Source organism: Canis lupus, chromosome 16 (assembly GCF_003254725.2).
Source record: "Canis lupus dingo isolate Sandy chromosome 16, ASM325472v2, whole genome shotgun sequence".
Classification (NCBI taxonomy): domain Eukaryota; kingdom Metazoa; phylum Chordata; class Mammalia; order Carnivora; family Canidae; genus Canis; species Canis lupus.
In genome coordinates, this window is record NC_064258.1 from 36,197,128 (window position 1) to 36,207,635 (window position 10,508).

At 45.6% G+C, this 10,508-nt stretch overlaps 1 long non-coding RNA gene across 1 annotated transcript; it reads right to left on the bottom strand.

Annotated features, from left to right (window-relative positions):
- Window positions 1-1,007: 1,007 nt before the first annotated feature.
- LOC112640278 (uncharacterized) lies at window positions 1,008-6,432 on the bottom strand. Its single transcript, XR_003123955.3, has 3 exons — window positions 6,173-6,432; window positions 2,053-2,354; window positions 1,008-1,885 (listed from the first exon to the last, which is right to left on the bottom strand). It is a non-coding gene; the product is annotated as an uncharacterized LOC112640278 (long non-coding RNA).
- Window positions 6,433-10,508: the final 4,076 nt, after the last annotated feature.

The following is a 10,508-nucleotide window of genomic DNA, read 5'->3' on the forward strand; positions in this document are numbered from 1 at the left end:
GCTTAGGAGTCATTAAGATCAGCCTCCCCACTTGGCAGATGAGGAAACTGAGTCATGGTAGAGTCAAAGACTTAGACAAGTCCACGCATGTCAGAGTGTCAGGAACCCATACCTTTGGGCTCTGGTATGTGTGTTCTGTGCCACCACACACTGGTTCATGCCACCCTGGGCTGGTTAGCAGATTGTACGAGGTGTCTGGCCTGGTAACTTCTCACCTCTAACCAAGGAGAGAAGACTGGAAGCTGAATGTAGTTTTTCCTGCTGTGTCCTACCCTTTGAGCTCTGCTCCGACCACCCCAGTGAGAGAGGAGAGTGAATGAAATGGCAGCCTTCACTGTTGTCACTGTCATAATAAAATGCTGCTTAAGGAGTCTGCAACCTGTCCCACCTACCAGGGACCTCAAGGGGGGAGCATTCTGATTAGATGTCTGGAAACACTGAGAGGACGCACCATCTGCAGATCACAGGTGCAACCACATGAAATATGCCTTGGCCTCTCTACCTTCTATGTGTTTTCACAACACCAAGGGGCCACCAGCAGTAGAGACACTCAGAAAGCAAGCTCCCAGGCTCTGATTAGTTAACTCATTTGACTAACTGAGGGGCAGGAAGATGCCACTGGAGAGCAAGAGCTATGGGGTTTTCCTGAGGGTCATTGACCGTGGGCACATGGAGCTCTCTAAGTCCAAAGCCAGTGTTATCACATCTCCACCAGCCCCACGTCCACCCACACCATTCATCAAGTGGCTGCCCGGGCCATACCTGGGCTAGGTGTTCTAGGTCTGTTACTAACACCCACCACTAGCCTTTCTCACTGATACACATCCTGAGGCCCAGAGGATGAGTGATCTTTCTCCCAGTGATATCAATTAGAATACATGTTGGGGCAGAGCAGAAATCATAAAGTATGAAGCCTGAAGAGTATGTGAAAGACAGAAAGGATCATCTCCAGGCTGACCTAGAGATGGCCCAGGAATAAATATGCAATATTTATTATATTCTGATCAATATTTATTTATTTAAATCCTTACATAGGTATTTTACTTATTTTACATAAAAATAGATGTGTTGAATACAGATTAGCTGGAGCTCATACACACACACAACCCTAATCTCATATGTATGTATATACATATATCTCATATCTCATACATATTTCATACATAAAAATAAGCCTATATATATATGTATATTTATATGCAGACATAATCTCTGGGTCTATGGGTCTAACCTGCTCTCACTCCTTAAGGATATTTTTCTTGGGCTATTCTTCCTTTCTGGCATCTCCACAGGACTAGAAAGGGACGCCGATGTCAGGAGAGTTTTTTTCTCAAAGAGTGCTGAGAAAAAAAAAACAAAAAAAAAAAAACCGAAACTAATGCCACCTGTAGTGAGTCGGTCTGTCCATGAGGTGGTGGTGTTAGTACAACGGAAGCAGGAGGGAATAAGGTCAGGGCAAGGAGACGTGCCAATCAAATTGATCATGGAATGATAAACCCATGCCACCTCCACAGATTCCCATCCCCATGTCAGACAAATGCCTGGCCTGGGCCTCCAGGTGTTGGAGATTTCGCAAACAGATCTTCTCAGCTCCTAGACCAGCCCAACTGAAGGCTTGGAAGCAGCCCAAGGGAAGGGGGCTGAGAAAAGCCATGAGGAGTGCTGGCCACGTCAAGTGGACTTGAGTGGGACGCCCCCACGGTACCTGGACACCCCTGTGCATTCCCTGGCCTGTGGGGGCTGTCATCTGCAGTCACTGATCGCCACGGGAAGCGTTCCAGCCAACACACAAAGCCTGGCGCTGAGTCTCCAGGAGCCCTCAGCCTCCTTGGCAAGCTTCTTCTGCCCTTTCAGCACACACCTGGAGGCTCCCTCTGGGCAGAGTCTGTAGAGACAGGACCCAGGTCAACAAAAGAGCTGTGCATATTGAAAACATTCCCAAACCCCACTCTTTGCGAGCAACTGCTGCTGAAGTCTGAAGCACACTGAAACAGATATTCCCTCTCTGCATGATCTTTGAGGAGAAAAAAAGATGCTAGGAAAATAACTCACCACTAAAACCTTCCCTGGGGCCATAGTCTTGTTTTCTAGTTTTATGAAGTTCCATTTCCATGTGAAAAAAAGTACCCTGTGTCTTCACCAGAGAGAAGGGAAAAGTCACCTTGGTTGACTCTGTCTGCTATGGGCCAGGCATTTTACATTGTCACTCTCAGTCCATCAAAGCCCTTGTTCTTTGGGACTTCACAGAGAGGCAAGCGAAGCTCTGAAAGGCGACGGGACTTGTGTCGGGTGTAGAAGTGTTGCAGATCCAGGTCTCTTTGGCTTCCTTCATTCTATCGCCTGTTATGTAGGTGCTTTTGAATGAAAAGTGGTAACAATTATATAATAACACCCCTGCACATTTGGGTGGCCCTTTGTACAGTACACACATGCCTTTTGGTTGCCCAAGACCTGCTCAGACAAATCCTAGCACTGAGGTCCACCCCCTTCTGCTCTAATTCTCTCCCTCATTCCTCTCACCAGCCCCAAGCGATGGGTAACCCCAACTGAGCTGGCCCTTGCTCCCCAACTCACTGTTTGCCTGCTGATTGATTGCTGGTGGGTGGCTGCCACCGACATCCCTGCCCTTGGGGCTTCTGGGGTCGTGGATCCTGGGTGGGCCCAGCATGATGAGGTGCTAGAAGGGGGCTGCTCCACGTAAGCAAATTTGGCCTGTCTCTCAATTTTACTGAGGGTCAGCCTTGGCTGATGCTGAGCAAAGTGTCAGTGACGAGGGCCCTCCTCGGCACAGCCTGGCTTCCTTTCTCATCTGCCAACAAAGGTGGTCTTTTGGTCAAAGCCCCTACATTTGGAAAATAAGTCTTTTTTTTTTTTAAGATTTTATTTATTTATTTTAGAGAAAGAGAGAACACGAGTCAGGGAAGGGGTAGAGGGAGAAGCAGAAGGTGAAGGGAAGAATCTCAAGCAGACTCCCCGGTGTGGGCAGAGCTTGATCTCACAACCTTGAGTTCATGAGCCGAAATCAAGAGTTGGACACTTAAACGATTGAGCTACCCAGGCGCCCTGGAAAATAAGTCTTATATGTAACTCTAAAGTCAAATTGGACCCAAGAGTGAATTGGATCTGCATGGAAGGGGAATTAGAAATCTAATAAGCTCTGGGGTACTTTGAGTTTGCTATGTAGCAGTAAGAATAATGTGAGACATTTACTGAGTTCCTACTGTAGACCAAGCTCTATTCTAAGTGCTCCACTCTATCAACTTCTTGCTTCACAACCCTGTCCAATACACACTATTTGTGCCTTCTGGGCACAAAGAGATATAGTGACTTGGCTGAGATCCCACAGCTAGTAAAAGAAGTCCAAATTCAAATTCGTAACCACCTCCCTGTCATACCAAAATGGCCCTTGACCTCCCAAAGCCATGCTGGATGTTTCCTACGGGTTATGAAGCTCCACTGAGATCTTGTTATTTAGGATCCTTGAGAGAAGCCCCAGGACAAACCGATCTCTGTGCACCAAATGGTTGGAGAAGTACTATTAATAGTAACCCATCATGAGTCTTGAAGCTCTTCTTATTTTCAGTCTTTCCTAGTTTGCTCCCAGATCCTTCCTTCTTTGTCTGTCATGCAGCTATTCAGCTCCAGTGTGGCCAATTGAGTGAAGGAGGTCTGAGTACCCTAAGTCACGACTCAACTCTGCATGTTCAAGTTTTGTGTATTTCAAAGTCAACAGTGGCAAGAATGGGGCAGTGTCCACCCTGGTGGACCGTATCAAAGTATATTCTTCATCTTAGTCCATGTGGGCTGCTGTAACAAAAAATTACAGACTGGGTGGCTTATAAAGGACAGAAATTTATGGCTTACAGTTCTAGAAGCTGTAATTCCAAGATCAGGGTGCCAACATGATGGGGTGAGGGCCCTGTTCCAGACCGCAGACTTCCCGTTGTAGCCTCACATGACAGAAGGGGCTGAGGAGCTCTCCCGGGTGTCTTTTGTAAGAACACTAATCCCATTCATGAAAGCTCCACCCTCATGGCCTAATCACCCCGAAGGCCCCACCTCCTCATACCCCCACCGTTGGCTTTGGGGGTTAGGATTTCAGCATATGAATTTTGGGGGAGACACAAACATTCAGACCCTAGAACTCTTGAGTCTTTACTGTGGCCTCCCGACTCAGATTCCAGCCTGTAGCTTACACAGGTGAACTGTACTGTGTTCACCCTTATCTTGGCAATAAGGCCATGTGGTTGTTTTGTGTGTTGGTCTTTTTGGTGCCAGTATCCAGGAAATGGGTTTAATTGAAGCTGTAAAGAGAATTTGTCAGGAACACAGAATACACTTCGCTGCATATGCTCACTAACAGACACTGTCAATCTAATTAGAGAGCTTGAATTATTAAAGCTTTGGGCTGCAGGTCACCGAGTCACCATGGACACATGCCGGAGTGGCATTGGATTAGGGAGCAGCTGGCTCACAACTGGTTGTTATTTGGACCCCCCCAAATTCGTTTGATTATAACTCATCTCCATCACGAAGCCCTGGCGGTCTGTTCCAGGCCTGATCCAAAAGACAGAGCTCTGAATTGGCTCAAGTCCTGGATGCTGGTCCTAAGGCCACAGTTGACTCTTGGGGTCTTTGGTCAGTCCTTTTTCTTCTCAGGGCCCCCATATTCCCACCTGTACCGTGTAGCTACAAATATTTGCTTAGGATCATTTTAGCAGCTGTGAAGTGTCCCGGGATCTTTGAATGAAAGACGCTCTATTAAAGCTTAGGAACCAAGTGACGACTCTGGCCCCATCCACACTACAGAGCTCTGCAGGAGACAGACTGGACCCATTCATCCTTCATACAGTTCCTAATTTTATTCTAAAGCCTCACTGTTGGCCAAGGCTGGTCAGAGAACCGAGCAGTCTTAGCACTTTCAAAGTACCTTCTATTTCATAGGGTTGCTTTTTTTCTTTTTCTTTCTTTCTTTTTTTTTTTTTTTTAACCATTGCATATTAGCAAAGGTAAAACTACCATGCAAGGAAAAGAACAACCATGAAAGGAAGAGGCCTTTCTATTTTTTTTTTTTTGGTATATTTTTTATTGGAGTTCGATTTGCCAACATAAGCATAACACCCAGTGCTCATCCCTCCAAGTGCCCCCCTCAGTGCCCATCACCCAGTCACCCCGTCCCCCCTCTCACTTCCCCTTCCACCCCCCCTTGTTCGTTTCCCAGAGTTAGGACTCTCTCATGTTCTGTCTCCCTCTCTGATATTTCCCACTCATTTTCTCTCCTTTTCTCTTTAATCCTTTTCACTATTTTTTAATTCCCCGAATGAACGAAGCCATATAATGTCAGTCAGCATAATACCCTCCAGTTCCATCCACGCTGAAGCAAATGGTAGGTATTTGTTGTTTTTAATGGCTGAGGAATATTCCATTGTATACAGAGACCACAGCTTCTTTATCCATTCATCTGTCGATGGACACCGAGGCTCCTTCCACAGTTTGGCTATTGTGGACATTGCTGCTAAAAACATCGGGGTGCAGGTGTCCCGGCATTTCACTGCATCTGTATCTTTGGGCTAAGTCCCCAGCAGTGCAATTGCTGGGTTGTAGGTTAGCTTTATTTTTAACTCTTTGAATTAAAAATAACTCAAAGTTTTAAACTCCACGCAGTTTTCCAGAGTGACTACACCAGTTCACATTCCCACCAACAGTGCAAGAGGGATCCCCTTTCTCCACGTCAAGAGGCCCTTCTCAAGGGAGATCTGCTTATTAGACCATTAAAACAGGTCAAGGGGTCCATTTTACTTGGAGTTGGGATTTATACTATTCATATATTGGGCACTTCTGGGGTCCACCCTCCATGAGGAGCAGGGTGCCATTTTTGTGTGCATTTTTACAGAGCTGTGCGTGTTGATCCAGGGCAGCCACTGTGCAGGAAAGCAGAGATGAGAATGAATAGTACGGTATGTCCAAGGCTGGCTAGGCTTGAGTGTGAGTGTTTTTGCTCCCTAACGTGGCCCCATTGTTGCAACCCATAACCTGCTCCTGCCTTGAGGCTGTAACAACACTGTCTTAGAGCTCACATCATCAGCCTCTTTGAACGCTGGGACTCTCTATCTACCTTCCCAAACCCCTGCCTCTAGTAGCACTTAAGAAAGAACAGTAAGTCTGTACTTACCCTTCTTGGATGCATTTGGCCCCCTTCTTCTTTGAACTTCTTACTAGCCCTTGAAATCAGGTGTCCTACCCAGATATCATCCTCAGGCTGTGGACACACAGGAAACTCAGCAGTGACTCACTTCCTCAGGGCCAGAGTGGGAACCTAGATGCTCAGTCACCATGGCCTCTAAGCATTGCTCTGTTTCTGGGTGAGCAGAGCATGGCTTCCCTTTGCTCTTGGGGGGTGGGGGGGGGGAATGCAAATATCTTACGCAAACTTACTGAGGCCTTATGTGATCTGGTCTGTGTCTTCCTGTTTGATCTCATCTTCTCTCGCTCCCTTGTTTACTCACCAACCCAGCCACACTGTTCTCCTTTTGTTCCTCAGACTCATCTGAGTTCATCCTACTTTAGGGTTTTTCACTTTTGCTGACTTCTTGACCTAGTATGCTCAGCCCACTAAAATTGGTTCATTAGCTTCCTATTTAGATATTTGTATTAAGTGTCATTTCTCAGAAGTTAATTCTTTCAGTATCTTGTCTAAAATAACCCTTCTCCCTCAGATCACTTATACTTTGTACATCTCCATTGTCTTCAGACTTTTAAAACCATTGACAATTATTGATGTTAAATATGTCTCTGTCCCTCCAACACTAGAACAGAGATTCCACGGACAGAGACCTAGTCTGACACCCTCAGTCCTATACTGCCAATACTATGAAATGTATCAGGTACTCAGTAGTCTCTTTATATAAATGTTTGTTAAATGAATCAATGAATGAACATACTAAAAATATTTGTTGTGGACTCTAAGAGGTTGCCAGTGAGCTTTATTTCTGAAACCTCAAAGTCTTTAGCATCATCAGTGGGAGTCCCATCCCGACCCCTTGCTTGACCAGTGGAAGGTCATGGTGCTCGACTTGGGCTGGTTTACAGTGGCCCAGTCACCTGGGCTGTATGGGGCTTGCCTATGGCCAGTAGACCACGAAACTAAGGGTGATCCAAGAAGCAACCACCAGAGAGTCCAAATGGGCCACTACTCAGAGGATGTGAGAAAAGGAAGACCTTGGGATGAAGCAAAGGATATAAAGTGGAGAAACCAGGTGAGAATGAGAGCCTGCAGCAATTTCCAGAGCCAAGAGAACAAAGCTGAAGGAACATGGCCATGGGCCCTTTGTTAGAAGCCTGGAACATTTCTGGAGAGTACGTGAAGAAGGAGTAGTAAGAGTCATTTTGTTCAGATCCAAAATGACCTACACTCCTCCTCTTGAAGGCATGAACGGTGGTGGCTGCCCCTGATCTGCTGCTACAGACCTGGTACCAGCCCTCCGCTGTGGGGTGGGGGTACAGGAGTCCTCACCGCTGACTACCTTTCTTGCTGCTGCACAGAGGTTGGATTTAGAGGATGGGAAGTTCTCACAAGAAGACTGCCAAAGAGAGATTAGTCAGCCGTCCAGGAAAGAGGAGATAAGAGCTGGCAAAGACAGAAGGAAGAGAAAGAGATTCAGGCAAGAGGGATTACTGATTCAGATTTGAGAACATTTAAGTTAGATCAGATTAGATTGGTGGAATGGGGAAGAAGGAAGACACTGTGAGGACTGGGGGATCTGAGCTTGTGCAGCTACGTAGAGGCTGTTCTAAGTCTTTACTTCGGACAGCAAGGGAAGGACGAGTCAGAGGAGGGTAATGTGATTTATCTCTGGACGGACTAAATTTAACAAACTCATAGGCCCGAGAGAGATATTTTTTTTTCTCCATAAACAGATGGAAATAGAAGCCTAAAGCACACGGGAATGGAAGAAATTGTATTATATTGAGTAAAACGAGGATCCAAAGAGTAACCAAGAATTTTAGTGGAAGGTGAGGGAACCATGAGGACATTTTTCACTTGAATAAAACTAATGTTAATTAAAGTCAAGCTTGAAGCTGGAGGACACTTTCTTATTCAAATGAAGGGTTTGAGATTTAATTTTAATTTTAATTTATTTTTATTTTTTTATTTTTTATTTTTTTTTGAGATTTAATTTTTAAAACTCAGGTAGTTTCAGAAATCAGCTTTTTGCCTTACAAAGAGAGAGAGAGAGAGAGAGCATGCTCACGAGTATCCCTCCAGAGGCAGAGGCCCAGAGACCAAAACCCAAAGGACCAGATCAGGAAAATAGAGTTCTCTCCAGTAAAAAAAGTAAAGGTGCTCCTGTTCAGTGCAGCTATCCTCACCATCTCATCCATCTGTGAAGAACATTTTGTTTGTGTAATTCTGAAAAAAAAAAATCATATTTAAAAAAATCATGTTATTAATACTAAACATGAAAGCAAAAACAAATGAAAGTCTCTTCCTGCCTCCATGTAAAGAAAAACAAAGTGTCAGAAATAAAAACAAGATAACAAAGATGGAAAAGCAGATCAAACCTCAGAAAGCACACACATAACTAACACGAAAAGTTTACTAACTATGCGAAATAGAATATAGAACAAAAGGAGTCCTGAAAGAATCCCTCCAATTTTTTTTTTTTAATATGAGGAAAGAAAATATTTCACAGCCCAGTATTCCAGCAAAAAGAGACTATTCATGCTGTAGCCTGGGGCCCTTCTTGCTGAGTTCTTGGCATAAGCTCCAGGGCAGGGCTGAAAATATCAGGGAATGGGAGCACTCAGGAGTTAGGGATGAGGGTAGCAGGCGGCGCTGGTGGGGACAGGGGTGTGTGGGGCGAGGCAGGTGGGAAGAACAGGAAGGGAAGCTTGTGGGGTCAGCCTAAAGTTTCAGCATCAGAGAGCAGAGCTGAGCAGAGGGGCTGGACGCCCTGCTGTAGTCTCACAGGCTGCCTCCAATTTCCCTTTGCATTTTCCTCTAGAAACACAGAGTGACACAGAGTGGACTCCAGTATTTCTTGAGCATCTTTGAAGGCCTACAGGCAGTGTGGACCAGGAAGTAGGAAGGGGTTTGGTAGTCAAATCAACTTGAGGGATCCTGGATATAAAACCTGTTTTGAATTCATTTGCACATTCAAGGCTCTGAGAAGTCCTCCTTTTAAATAAGCCAGTTTAATTAACCCCCAGGAACATGCCAAAAAACTAGAGATCCACAAAACCTGCTTTATTTTTGCTGCCTTCATGTTCTTATTCTAAATAACAAGAACAATATTAAGGGTCACCAAATTTGATTTGGCTGATCTGATTGGCTGGACCCATCCTCTCTCATTGTCCTCTGTTTCTGCCTTTAAGTTGCCTGTTATATTGAAAGGAACAACTTTTTCCAAGAAGGTCATCTGAGTAGGTGTGTGGAAAACTGCAACGCTAATTACAAGTACTTTTGTGGAACATCCTATATGTTGCAAACGCTTTCACAGAAATCCTATTACTTATTGTCTCTCACTGAAATACAGTGGTATCATGTAGGAAGCTGACTTATCATCGGCACCACAGGGCACAAGCCTGTCCCACTTCCCATCCACTCGGTGTGGTCAGCGCCAGCCCTGGTTCCTCCTTCTCACCATTCTCCTTTGGTTGCTGGTGATCGGTTCCTGACATCCTTCTAGGAGCGCAGCAAGACAAGTTTGGCGCATGGACAGTTTAAATTAATAAGTTAAAGATTTAGGATGATTAGATCACTATTTTCTATAGCAACTTCACTGGTCAAAGGTACAATCTCTGGCTGCATTGGAGGCATTTCTCCCACTGATTCCTTCTTAAGTTTGACCTCTAATTTCTTGACTACCCCCATGATGCTGGCCAAACAGGTAGTTTTTATATTGACCTAAAATGCATATTATGTTTCAGTTCCTTGCTGAGTTATCGGATTATTATACCATCGCCAACAGGATCAAGACCAATTGCTTCAACTTCCCTTCATAACTGACAGCAACCCCGCTTCCCAACATCATGGCTGATCACTTTCCAGCCTTGTGCCTTGTGTCCCAGCTCCCCACAACCACCTGCTATTTCCCAAATAAGCCATGCTTCCTCCAAATCCTGCACCTCAACACACCCAGTCTGTGTGCTGTCCCTTCCCTGGCTGTCCTCCCCTTCCTCCGCCCGCAAAATCTTCCCGAGCACCCCGCTTGTCACTTCTTTCCCCAGGCCCCACAGGACTCTGCACCTAGTGTTAGATGGTGCCAAGCAGTTTGAAATTGTTCATGTATCTTTCTGGTGTTTCCAGAAGGCAGGAAGGGCTTTTGTTTTATGCATGATTGGAGCCCCTGAGCTCGCACAGTGCTTAACGGCACGTAGATGATGATTAAGAAACATTCATTGGGGGATCCCTGGGTGGCGCAGCAGTTTGGCGCCTGCCTTTGGCCCAGGGTGCCATCCTGGAGACCCGGGATCGAATCCCACGTCGGGCTCCCAGTGCATGGAGC